This window comes from Rana temporaria, chromosome 9 (genome assembly GCF_905171775.1).
Source record: "Rana temporaria chromosome 9, aRanTem1.1, whole genome shotgun sequence".
Classification (NCBI taxonomy): Eukaryota; Metazoa; Chordata; class Amphibia; order Anura; family Ranidae; genus Rana; species Rana temporaria.
The window spans coordinates 144,519,056-144,533,369 of NC_053497.1; positions in this window are offsets into that span (position 1 = coordinate 144,519,056).

A 14,314-nucleotide genomic window follows, 5' to 3' on the forward strand; every position below is an offset into this window, starting at 1 on the left:
TTTTTCCCATGTAGTGCACCACAATAATAGATGCAATGCATCTGCATGAGAGGTGTGATACGTTAGTGTGTTGGTGTGCCATTTGAAATTAATGATACTGCAACGTGCTGACAAATGTAATGTTTCTGCCATAGGTGTGTGCGGGGTGTGCCTGGGCACACCCTAATCACCCATTTAGTACAATTTGGGGATGGTTGACAATCTGTTAGTAGGATAAACTGATGGGATTTTTGCTCACAAGTTTGTGATGCTTCTTTAACACCTTTCTGCCCAGCCTCAGCATCCCTTTAGGGACTCATTCACATGTGCTTTGGAAAGGGATCTGCGTTCAGAATGCTCTTAAGAGAGCATTTGGCAGGCAATGAGGAGGCATTGTATCACCTCCACTCCACCTGCTCTAACCCCTAGAACCCTGCACTAGCATACCACTAGGGAGGAGCTCCGGTGTGTTTGCACACTCCAAGTGCAGAGCCCGCCAGGAAGTCTGCACGGAGCTGCGCTAATCACAGGCAGGAAGACATTGTCCCGATGCTCGGCTGAGAAATGTCTCACAGCCTGTGATTAGTGCAGCGCAGTGCCGACTTCCTGGCGGGCTATGCACGGGGAGTGTGCAAACACACCAGAGCTCATCCCTACATACCACAACCACCTGCATTGCACACAATTTTGGGAGCGCGTGCAGAGCAGCCCCAATCACTTGAATGGGTCATGCTCAGCAGGCGCTGTGCCCAAATAAAGCAACAGAGGCAGGAACCCGCACAGAGATCACACTGGTTCCCGCATCACATATATGTGAACTGGGACTAAGGCCCCGTACACACCATAGAATCCATCTGCAGATAAATCCCAGCAAATGGGTTTCTGCGGATAGATCCTATGGTGTGTACACGCCAGCGGATCTTTCTCCGCGGATAAATCTCCCCTGGGATGGATTCCAGCAGATGGATATTTGCTGACATGCACAACAAATCCATCTGCTGGAATCCATCCCAACGGATGGATCCGCTCGTCTGTACAGACTCACCGGATCCATCCGTCCAAAGGGATTCCCCGCACGCGTCGTAATGATTTGACGCATGCGTGGAATTCCTTATATGACAGCGTCGCGCCCGTCGCCGCGTCATAATCGCGGCGACGGCGCGACACGTCATCGCCAGAGGATTTCCGCGCGGATTTCAATGCGATGGTGAGTACACTCCATCGCATAGAAATCTGCGGAAATCTTTGAGAGGATTTATCCGTGGAAACGGTCCGCTGGACCGTATCCGCGGATAAATTCTCTCGTGTGTATGGGGCCTTAATGTCCATGGACAAACATGTAGTTGAGCTTTGGGGTGCACACCCTAATAGGCTGCTCACAATGTAATATACTGAACTGCACTGGGCAGTTAGTGATTGGAACCTTACACAATAAAGCTTACTGTATATGATATTTTAGTAATGTTGGGTTTATGTTTCCTTTAATGTTTTAAAGCATTGCTAAAGGCATTTTCCTATAACTTGCAAGCAGGTAATCCATTTATCGCAGAAGACAAACTATGGGGTTGATTTACTAAAACTGGAACGTGCAAAATCAGGTGCAGCTCTGCATGTGAACCAATCAGCTTCCAGTTTTTTTTGTCAAAGCTTAAAGTGATTGTAAAGGTTAGATTTTTTTAAAATAACAAACATGTCATACTTACCTCTACTGTGCAGTTCGCTTTGCACAGAGTGCCCCTGAACAGCGACTTTTGGGGTCCAGCATTCGGCGGCTATAGCCACCAATGCAGAACTCGGCCCCGCCCCCCGGCGCCTGTGTCATTGGATTTGATTAACATCAGCGGGAGCCAATGGCTGCACTGCTATCAATTTATCCAATCAAGAGCTGAGAACCCCGGGCAGAGGAACAGCGTGTTCTCTACACAGGACTTTACAGGGCTCAGGTGAGTAAAATGGGGGGGGGGGGGGCTGGGGGGCCGGTGACTGGCAAAAGTTTTTTCACCTTAAAAAAATAGGGTTTACAACCCCTTTAATTGAACAAGCTGAAGTTGGAAGCTGATTGGCTACCATGCAGAGCGGCACAAGATTTTGCACTCTCCAGGTTTGGTAAATCAACCCCTATGTCTCACATCTTCTGCAATAAAACACACCTACCTGCCTATTTGTAGCATTCTGTGGCATGTAAACTGAGTTGCGCATGCGCAGCTCAGCTTACATTGCCTGTGCGGTCCCTGTGTGCCGGATGATTAATTCCTGTGTTTGCACAAGAGTTACGTCATCCTGTGCCAGCCAGTGGAGATGCCCAAAGATTGGCACTCGAGGGGAAGTTTCCTGCATCTGAGCACCACAAACCAAAAACGCTGTTCAATTCATTTTTAATATTCAAAGCAATCTCCCCTATCCATCCATGTCTCCATTCTTTATTTGGCTAAAAAAAACACTTTGAAAAACACCCCCTAGCATTTCTGGCCGTGGCCATCTTGCTGTTTTTTGCATTGGGAGACCTATAAAATTCAATAACATTGCATAAAAATTCATATAATATGTACACAGTTTGATGTATTGGCAACAGGTACTAACAAGCCTTGGTCAATGGCAGTTAACCATATCCACTTCAAATTCTGCATTCAAAAAATGCACGGAATATGCGCATTAAAAAGCCATGTCAATAGACAAAGGCAATGAGCATGTAGGCGTGAAAACACACCTGCCTAACACTACAAAGAAACACACCTCTATACACATGCATAGATGTAAATGGACTCTTAAAGTTATTTATGTTTTTCCTAAACATTTGGTGGCAAGGTAGAGCTTTAAGGGAGGGGGGGGGGGGCACTGAAACCACAGGGGTTCCCCCGAATTAGAACTGGGCTTTAAGTACTAGTTAAAGGCATTTTTGAGTCCTAATGAATACGTAACTGATTTATATCCGCTTATGTAGCGCTACCCCCTCATGAGCCACTGGTTAGATTGGGATGATGATGATGCAATAACGGAATGTCCAAACAGCAGGGTGTCGTTTTCTGTGCTTTTATTTCTCGCCCAACATGGCAAACAGTTAACTTGAGGTAGATAGAAATAGGTTGGTGAAAGGAGAATTTGCAGATTCAGGCCTATGGATAACAGAAGCAGTCCTGCCTCCAACAGGACTTTAAAGGAGTTGTAAAGGAAAACATTTTTTTTGCTGAAATGACTGTTTACAGGGTATAGAGACATAATAGTTAACTGATTCCTTTTAAAAATGATTAAAAATAGATAAAAATAAATCATATAATGTACCTACAGTTTCAGTTTTGTTTTTGCATGTTTCCTGCTTCTCTGCTGCACAGAGCCAATACAGGGCAGTGATGGTTTGGAAAACGAAACTAATTGGTGTTGAGGGGTTTTAGACACACAGTAATCACACCTCCTTTCTTAGTGACCACAGAGAGAAAGCTCCCATGACTTTTTTCATCAGGAAACAGACAACCAGGAAGTGTTCAGAACAGAGAAGGATTAGAGCAAAAACGAACAATGAGGACATGAAACCAGGACTGCAGTAAGGTAAAGGAAGCTATTTAGCTAAAAAAAAAAATTTCCTTCAGTGTCCCTTTAACTCATGTCGCCACTCCAGCCGGAGTGGGTAAAGTGTACCTGAACAGGCCTCTCACACCGACCTGGCAGCCAGAGTATCACTCCGGACTTTTGAGAAGGAACAAGTCTCTGCCACGACTTGGCTCTAATGGAATTAGAATTAGGAGTGGAACCTCTGCCACAGGCCCTCTACTCAGGAAGGTTAATAATAGAGCAAATTCTCTCAGCGAATATAATTTGCCTGAATCTCCCTCAGGTAGACTTCTTGATTTTTGGGGTCACCGACTGACAAGTTGCAGCATACAACTTCTCAGTGTCCGGCCACCCAGATCCTCGATGGATTGTCTAAGCCCTATTGGATCACCTGCCTCCGGGCTCACCTCAGACCGACACCCCACCAAACAGCCCAACTCGCTTGGGATCTTCCTCATAGAATGTGGAGACCCAGCAAGTCACTGGGGCCCCTTTGCAGCTTCAGTTGCTCCGGGCCATGATGGCCCAGAACCGGGAACTCCGCGTAGCACGTGCGCCCCGGCCCAGCAGGCCATCTCGCCGGGGCCCGTGATGTGCGCACACCCTAAAGGTGGGTGCCGCACCCGGAATCAGGAACGGGCAAAGACAAACCCCACAAAATGGCGTCTGCCCAAGAAATACCCTCCCCCAGCATGCCCCGCGAGGGAAACACTCCTCTGATTGGCTGCTGGAGAAAGGCGCCTCTGCCCGACCTCCTCTGGCGCCACCTGCTATCCAAAGATGGAAATGTATCTTTGGAACACAGAATGAACCCACAGGACAGCCCAGCCTGGCAGAAACCCAATTTAACCAAATTAACATGGATGAGAACAAAGTAACTCTCATCCCCCTCTAAATTTAACATAGCACCTGTACTGAAAGTACACAGGCGCTACACTTACAATGTGGTTTATAGCTTGTAATTTCTCAGTTTGCATGTAAAGTGGAATTGAACCTAGAAAAAAAAACTCAGATAGGTAGAAATCCTCTGTCATAAGTGCTTTTCCCTGCCTGTCAGTATTTATGTGCACTGAGCCACGCATGTGCAGCTCAGTGTACATTTATGGCACCAATTTGTGCCTTGATAATGTGACTCCTGTGCACATACGTGAGAGTGTCTTTTATCAAAGCCAAGCCAATCAAGCAGCCGAAGGTTTGGAACCTGTAAAGAGGAGCAGGAGAAGATGGCAGCGCCTGATGGGAGTGCTGAGCTGGAGCCAATCACTTGCCAGATATATATACACACTTTAGGCATACAGTAAAAGTGCTACACTTTAAGTGGAAGTCCATGCTAAAAATAAAATCCCTGCATCTATAGCCACCAACATACTAACACTAACCTATCTAGCCCTGTAAAGAAAAAATCAGTATACATACCTTTTCTGCAGGTGATCCAACCCGACCCAGCGCTGAGCTGTCAGCTGCGGCTTCGCTGTGTGGGCGGTTGCAGAGGACACGTCCAATATCGTAAGTCTATTGGTGACGTCACTCCCTATTCATTTCACAGCCGTTGTCAGCTGTGTCCTCTGCCGAGCTTCAGCCGCTGGAGACTGGGTCATATCGCCTGCAGAAAAGGTATGTATGCTAATTCTTTCTCCACAGTGAAAGATAGGTTAGTGTTAGAATGTTGGTGGCTATAGATGCAGGGATTTTAGTTTTAGCATGGACTTCCACTTTAAAGGGGCTGTAAATGTTATTTTTGTTTTCCTAAATAGCTTCCTTTACCTTAGTGCAGTCCTCCTTCACTTGCCTCATCCTTCCATTTTGCTATTAAATGTCCTTATTTCTTCTGAGAAATCTTCACTTCCTGTTCTTCTGTCTGTTACTCCACACAGTAATGCAAGGCTTTCTCCCTGGTGTGGAGAAAGCCTCTTGAGAAAGGAGCTGTGTGTTAGTTGGCGTCCTGACACTCCTGCCCGCCCCCTCAAGAGGCCTTCTCCACACCAGGGAGAAAGCCTTGCATTACTGTGTGGAGTTACAGACAGAAGAACAGGAAGTGAGGATTTCTCAGAAGAAATAAGGACATTTAAAAGCAAAATGGAAGGATGAGGTAAGTGAAGGAGGACTGCACTAAGGTAAAGGAAGCTATTTAGGGAATTTTTTTTTACCTTTACCCTTTTTTACCCCTTTAAGGCCCTATACACAATAAGAAGATCAGAAGAAAAATGTACGACGAACAATCGCCCGATTATCCAATTGTTAGTATAGTGCTTTCTGACTTTTTGGACAACAAGGTGTAGTCTAGAAAATCTTTATCGTAAGTGTACACAATGTCCTATTTTTTTATTAACTTGGTACAGTTTTTGTCCAAAAAGAACAAGACTACAAAATGAAAAAAAATAAAAAAATTCAATACATTACATTACTTTCGAAGTTTTATTCTGTCGTACAAGAATGTTCGTAAGTTGAGTAACCTCTTCATTTTTGGTATGAGACTAGCATGCAAAAAAAAAAGATGATTATTCGTGTGTACCAAGCTTTAGGTTTTATATAGAAAGCAGTGATTGTGACATTCACCAAACCTTCACTGCATATGAAGCGATCACTATAATTTAAAACACATGGACCAGGACAAGCCACCTACAGTGAACATAAAATTAAAAAGGAACTAAGCCCGCATTTTTCCATTTTAGTCCCATCCCACCTGTTGTGCAGAATTGCCCTGGATTTAGATACCCACCCAGGGTTTCCTTGCTCTGTGCACTGGTCCAAATCATTTGGTGGAGGGGCATTATGATGTGGGGTTGTTTTTCAGGGGTTGGGCTTGGCTCCTTAGATCCAGTGAAGGGAACTCTTAAGGCGTCAGCATACCAAGACATTTTGAACAATTTCCTGCTCCCAACTTTGTGGGAAGAGTTTGGGGATGGCCCCTTCCTGTTCCAACATGACTGTGCACCAGTGCACAAAGCAAGGTCCATAAAGACATGGATGAGTGAGTTTGGGGTGGAGGAACTTGACTGACCTGCACAGAGTCGTGACCTCAACTCTATAGAACACCTTGAGGATGAATTAGAGCGGAGACTGCGAGCCAGGCCTTCTTATCCAACATCAGTGCCTGACCTCACAAATGCGCTTCTGGAAGAATGGTCAAACATTCCCATAGACACACTCCTAAACCTTGTGGACAGCCTTCCAAGAAGAGTTGGAGCTATTATAGCTGTAAAGGATGGGCCAACTCAATATTGCACCCTACAGACTAAGGCCCCATTCACACCTCCGCGACAAAACGCCCGACGCCGGACGCTCGTGCCGCTGGAGGGGAGAATTCCCATTGCTGTCTATGAGATGGTTCACATCTCATAGACGCCCTACGCCTGCCGCCTGAAAAAAAGTCCCGGACCCTTTTTTCAGGCGGCATTGGCGTTCGGCCATACAAAGCAATGGGAAGGCTTTGTTAAAAAAAAAAAGTTACACACTCGCGGCAAAATACGCCGCGTAAGCGGCGTAACTTGTCGCGGAGGTGTGAATGCAGCCTAAGACTGGGATGCCAATAAAGTTCATGTGCGTGTAAAGGCAGACATCCCAAAAACTTTGGTAACTATATAACTATCTAACACACCCTGCAGACTGACAGTTCTGCTGTCTGCTGTGCCCCCTCTACTTCTTCATCCAAAGTGGGGGCACTCTACTATAGGAGGTATGTTACTGGCCAGATTACTGGGTGAAAACAGAAGGAAAAAAGAGAAAGCTGCAATATATAAAATTTTTGGTTTGGGGTTTAACACTGCTTTAACCACTAGGAGCCCCGGCATTGTACATTAACGGCCACAAGGTGGCTCTACAATGCCGGAAGGACGTCTATTGATGTCCTCGGCTCCAATAACTGCGGTGCCGATGCGCATGCCTGGCGGCCGCGATGTCCTACATGTACCCGCGATCGCCCGTTACACAGCCAGGGATGTGGATCTCTGTGTGTAAACACAGAGATCCACGTTCTGTCAGGGAGAAGAGACCGAAGCTGTGTCCCTTGTACATAGGGACACAGATCGGTCACCTCCCCCCGTCAGTCCCCTCCCTCCACAGTTAGAATCACTAGTAGGGAACACATTTAACCCCTTCCTCGCCCCCTAGTGTTAACCCCTTCCCTGCCAGTCACATTTATACAGTAATCAGTGCATATTTATATCACTGTTCGCTGTATAAATGTGAATGGTCCCAAAAATGTGTCAAAAGTGTCCGATGTGTCCGTCATAATTTTGCAGTCACAATAAAAAATAAAAAAATAAAAATCGCAGATCGCCACCATTACTAGTAAAAAAAGAACATAAAAAAATGTCATAATTCTGTCCCCTATTTTGTAGGCGCTATAACTTTTGCACAAACCAATCTCTATACGCTCATTTCGATTTTTTTTTTTTTTACCAAAAATATGTAGAAGAATACATATCGGCCTAAACTGAGAATTTTTTTTTTTTTTTAATTGGGATATTTATTATAACAAAAAGTTTCGCTCTCTTTTTGTTTATAGCGCAAGAAATAAAAAACGCAGAGGTGATCAAATACCACCAAAAGAAAGCTCTATTTATGGGAAAAAAAGGACTTCAATTTTGTTTGGGAGCCACATCACACGACCGCGCAATTGTCAGTTAAAGCGACGCAGTGCTAAAAGCTGAAATTTCGCCAGTAAGCAAGTGGTTAAACCAAAAAATGACCGTTCCCTGCAAGTGAATATCTCTGGTAAATGTCTTTTAAAATGACAGTGATTGACCCATCTGCAGTTGTCACATTCACTGCTTTATATATAGCCCCTATCAAGTGTATATGTATATAATGACTTCCAATCCACTGTAATGAAATGAGATCCCTGTGCAGAAAGTATAATTTGTAGAAAAATAATACACCGTTTATGAGCTCTGTCTGAAATGTTTGGTACAGATGTGTTATTAATCCAATTTTGTCCTTTAAAGCGGAGGTTCAACCTAAATATTAAATACAGCTTTTCGAGACCAGCTCATTATGTACATGAACATTTGGCTATTAAAAAATGTATAGTGCATTCAAATACCATGAATCTGTTGCCTTCAGAAGACACTTCCTGGTCTCCCTCCCGCGGGAGTGGGCGTGTCTCCTCTCTTCCCCAGCGCCCCAGTGTTTGCTGGGAGTTGATCGCAATTTCTCCTGGGAGCACAGTGTTGTGCCTTCCAGGAAACAATTCATAACGCTGAACGACGAAACCTCACGGGATTTCACTCGTCACGTGACTCAAGAAGCAGGTCACGTGACGAGGGTGGATCCAATTCCGCCATTTTAATTAATGGCAAATGGGTAAATCCGTCAACACTGCTCATGCACGGGATAGAGCGGTGAATGCTGGGATATCAGCATTCACCGCTTCCCGGAAGTATTTGCTTGTGGGCTTCACAATGCCCACAAGCAAGATGGAACATTCCAGGAGGAATTTTTATAAAGTATTATCTACAGCCGATTGACAGTGCGGGGGAATAGAAACATAAGACAAGTGAGTACAAGCTTGACAAACCTAAATCCCGTAGATGCACAGCAAAAAAAAAAAAACGATGTCCGGCAGAACCCCCACTTTAAATTAAGGAAGAAGTTAATTAGAAAAACAGCATGTCCTCATAGATTTATGAAGCAAACCACTCTCTAGATGCCATGATCAGAAACGTAGCGCAGAAACACAAAAGCATACAAGAAAACATGCCTTAGGTTAGAAAGGCGCAGTCAAAGGAAGCACAGGGTTGGCTGTTCATTTCTTAGTGTCCTTTGCATAATTTATTTGACAGGGCTAAAGAGCTGGGCTTGTGGGCTCTGAAAAGGCTTCACACTTAAACCCCCCCCCCCCCCCCCCGTCTCTCTCCCACCCCCATTTTGTGTCATCCAGCCAATGCTGCAATGTAGCCATTGTTAGAAGGCTTCTGTGCATAGCCTTAGAAAATGGGCCTCTTATTGCTCAATCAGCAGGGGGTCTATGGGATACTCTGTGGGTAGTGCTAAAATCCAATTGCCAGCCTACCAGTCCTACTGGAAGAGACCCATCTATACCACAGTTTAGTTTTAATTTCAGAGTATTTTACGCTATAATATTAATGTTATTATTATTAATAATAATAACAACCATTATTATTATAATTCAATTATTATTATTATTATTATTATTATTATAATTATTATTATTAATAATAATAATAACAACCATTATTATTATTATGATTATTATAATTGTATTATTATTAATAATAATAATAATAATAATAATTGTTAAATGTTTATTATTTTAAAAGCATGTGATAAAAAAAACAGACATAACAGCAAAAATAATACAAAAAATCTAATTACGGCATGCAATCCTGTTGACTTTTTAGCAGAAATGATATAGCCACACTAATCAATGTAATGCATCTTTGATAATTAAATAAGTAAATGCTAAAGGTGACAAGGCTTTTAAAGTTACCATTTTTGGGGAAGATAGGAATGTTTTCCGTTGATATTTTCAACAAAATAAAAACTTTTACTCAATAAGCATTATGAGTCAATTAATTTACACATTACATCAGTTAAACATATTACACTTAATTACAGGTAGTTTAACAAATCCCCACCCATTATCAATAACTTTCACTAATCAGTTAAATTACAAACAATACAGTAGCTAATGATTTAATCAAGACATATTTGAGTCAGCAAGGATAGAAAAAAATATTGCATTTTCCTGCAGGGAAAAGCCAAAGTATTTTAAGGTACAGTAAAACCTTGGATTGCAAGCATAATTTGTTCCAGAAACATGCTTGTAATCCAAAGCACTTGTATATCAAAGCAAATTTCCCCATAAGAACAATGGAAACTCAAATGATTCGTTCCACAACCATTTATTCAAAAGTCAATCAGTTTATAGTCCATATAAAAAGATTATAGCAATGTGATCGGTTGTGTAACTATAAAATGTCCATCCATAAATAGAAGCCCCCACAAGGGGATTAGAAGCAAAATCAATCAGGAGCTACAGAGTATAGAAGAGAGGCGCCTCTAATGCCCTGTACACACGATCGGTTCATCCGATGAAAACGGTCTGATGGATTTTTTCATCAGATATCCGATGAAGCTGACTTTCATCAGTCTTGCCTACACACCATCAGTTAAAAAAACGATCGTGTCAGAACGTGGTGACGTAAAACACAACGACGTGCTGAGAAAAATGAAGTTCAATGCTTCCAAGCATGCGTCGACTTGATTCTGAGCATGCATGGATTTTTAACCGATGGACGTGCCCACAGACGATCGTTTTTTTCTATCGGTTTTTTAACCATCAGATAATTTTAAAACAAGTTCCTAGTTTTCTCACCAATGCAAAAAAAAACATGGGGCCCACACACGATCGGTTTGTCATCAGACGAACCGATCGTGTGTACGCGGCATAAGTGTAGCAATATGTTGCTAAATGTTGTACCCTCATTAAATGTAACCATATTGTTACACTTATGCCGCGTACACACCATCGGAATTTCCGATGAAAAAAGTCAGATGGACTTTTTTCATTGGAAATTCCGATCCTGTGTGGGCCCCATCGTACTTTTTTCCGTCGGTGTTTAGAAATAGCACATGTTTCATTTTTTTCCGATGGAAAAAAAACTGATAGGAAATTCCTATAGTCTGGGTTCAACTCCGACGGAGAAAAAACCCACGCATGTTTAGAATCAAGTCGACGCATGTTCGGAAGCATTGAACTTAATTTTTCTCGGCTTGTCATAGTGTTTTACTTTACCGCGGTCAGAATTTGGTCTGACAGTGTGTATGCAAGACAGCTTGAACGGAATTCCGATGAAAAATTCCATCGGGTTTTAGGCCATCGGAAATTCCGATCGTGTGTATGGGGCATTAGAGGTGCCTCTCTTCTCTTTTATACTAAGTTGTGATATGACGCTACTTGTATAGCAAGACATCACTTGTATATCAAGTCAAAATTCATTTAAAAATGTTGCTTGTCTTGCAAAACCAAGTTACTCTCAAACCAAGGTTTTACTGTATATCAAAAATATATATTTTTATTTTTAAATATAAAGTACGAAATTGTTAAACCTGTGTCAATCATTTGTTTTTTTGCTGTGTACTATTGAGGAGATTTCCTTCAATTTCTGTTGATACTGCAGAAAGTGAGAGGAAGTCTGCAAACATGGGGGAAATTCTCTCTTACATGGTTGTCACCAGAACATGTGCTTCTATTGGACAGTTCTGATATATTCTGGTACTTTAAATTTTGGAATATCCTTTATTTTTAACCCAGGTGAGAGTGGTTACCAGGGGAAAAAGAAAAGAGAGAATCCACCTGATGGACACACATAAGGCAATTAAGAAAGACCTAACAGCGTTGCACAAATACTGATATCAGTATCAGTGCCGATGCTGTCACATGACACAAAAAAAACTGCCTCGTGACACTAAAACGGAAAATGTCCTATTAAACACTTACCGTAATTTTCCTTTCCTGATGGACTCCATGGCAGCATGCGTATGGGTTAACTCCGCCTCCACTCCTCCCCTAAAGGACCCCACTCCCATAAATCTTTGCTCTGAGCCAGAGGCTGTGTTCTGTAACTAGCCTCCTCAAGACACTGGGGGGGACTCCTGCTGCCATGGAGTCCATCAGGAAAGGAAAATTACGATAAGTATTTGATAGAAAATTTTCAGTTTTCCTAAAAGACTCCATGGCAGCATACTTATGGGAACTAACTCGCCATACACCCAATGGGCGGGCAATGCTAACCCAAAGGCTTTAATCTGTACCGTCAACAGACAGGACCTGCAAGCCAAAATAAACAAAGGATAAGGAAGCAGACCCTACACAATAATGAGCCATAAACGTATTGATTGAGGACCACAAGGCCACCCTACAGACTACTTGGGAACCACATGCTACAAAGCTGCCCAAGGTGTAGACCCACTTCTGGTCGAGTGAGCAGACACTACCTCCAAAGAAGCCAAGCCCTTGGCTCTGTAAGCCTGTTGGATGGTATAGGCAATCCGTGCCACAAACATCCTAGATGAGGCACATTTCTCTGTCCTTTCTAGCAAAAGAATGAACAGGCATTCTGAAGCCTAAAGAAAGTTGTAGCTTTGTAGATATAACTCCACAATATCTGAGGGAAGGATTTCTAGACAGAACTTGACAGAGAGGTCTTTAACGGAGACAGCCCAAGAACATTCCGCTCCAATTTCCAAGGAGAAGTTAAGAACAAGAGGGAGACTCCATTTGGTAAACCTCCACTTACTCTGGGGTCTGAGCCTAGCTACTCCCTTGAAGAATTGTTGGACAGGAAAAGATGCCTACAATGGGATACACCTGTGAAGGCTGACACTTTAACTCCGAGGGAGCTGACCAAAAAAGACAGATCTAAATCCGACTGGAGGAATCCAAGAATATTTAGAACTTCTAGTTCACTACATGATCTGTCAGCAGCAGACATTTATTTGAACCAACTTTTACCAGATTTTCTCGTAAACTTTTGTTTGCGTTCATTCTTCTAGTATTCAGGGGAGCAGAGATGACTCTGGAGGAGCAGCCAAAGACTTCCAATCTAAAGAACCAAGCCGTCAGATGCAACTGTGCTGGACATGGATGTAGAATTGCACCCAGTGACAGAAAGTCTGGCCTGAGGAGAAGGTGCACTGGGTTCCGGAAGCTGAACTGTGCTAGCAAGGGGAACCATGGTCTTATTGGCCAATAAGGCATCACTGCCACTACCTCCACAACCTCTGTTTGGAGTCTTCGTAGAAACCCAAGGTTGACCAGGACTGGAGGGAATTCACAGGTCCTACCGCATTTCCAATGATCCATCAGGGCATTTGTGCCTGCAAACCTCCACATGTAGAAACCATTCGTTGTTGTCCAATTGACTCTGGAAAGAAAGTCTACTAGAATATTTTGGACTTAATTCTTCTGAGCCCACAAAATAATTGGCTCTGCTTCCTGTAATAGAGAACAGGCTGAAAGTCCCCCTTTGTCTTCTAAAGTAGGAGACCGGCGTAGTGTTGACTAACCTAAGAGCACTGACGCTCCCTTCGTTATATGGTGAAAGGCCTGTAGGATGCAGAACGCTGCTTGTAGCTCCAGACAACACAGTCTTGTGAAATTGACAGCCCCATCTGCCTTGAGATTTCACCAAACAGGCAGCAAGCCTCCCAATTCCATATTGCTAGCATCGGACATGATTGTGAACCAGGAATTGGGGCAATGGAATGGCAAATGCAGTAGTTTCTCCATTGCAGCCACCAGGAGACTCGCTCTTGTGACTGAGGTAATTTAGATGACCTGAATTCTGCTTCCTGGCCTCCACTGCTGGAGAAACCCCTTCCTAAAGGGCCACCTTCTCCAGCTCCCACTTGACCCTCGAAGCTGTGAACACCATAGTGCCAAACATTTTAGACACTGAAAGGTGCTCAGGTTGGAAGAAGACAGGGCCAGGAGTATTCTTTTCCAGGGATCCAGAGTCACGGCAATGTTCCCCTTGATTATATTGAAATGGGCCCCGTGGCACACAAGAGAGGTTTAAACTTCTATTAGTTTTTTTATTTGTTTTTGGTATTTGTGCCCCTGGGGGCTATTACTGAGACAGAACAGGAACTTAAAAAAAAAAAAAAAAAAAAACTCTACAAAATTCAGGGAAATCCCCTCTTAGAAAGTCGTTGCTTGAAAAACAAGTCCTCATTGGAAGATTTTACCTCCTGTTCTGGTGACAACTGTAACATTTTGGGTTTTCCATCACTTTCTACCTTGATGACAATGGTCACCGTGGCA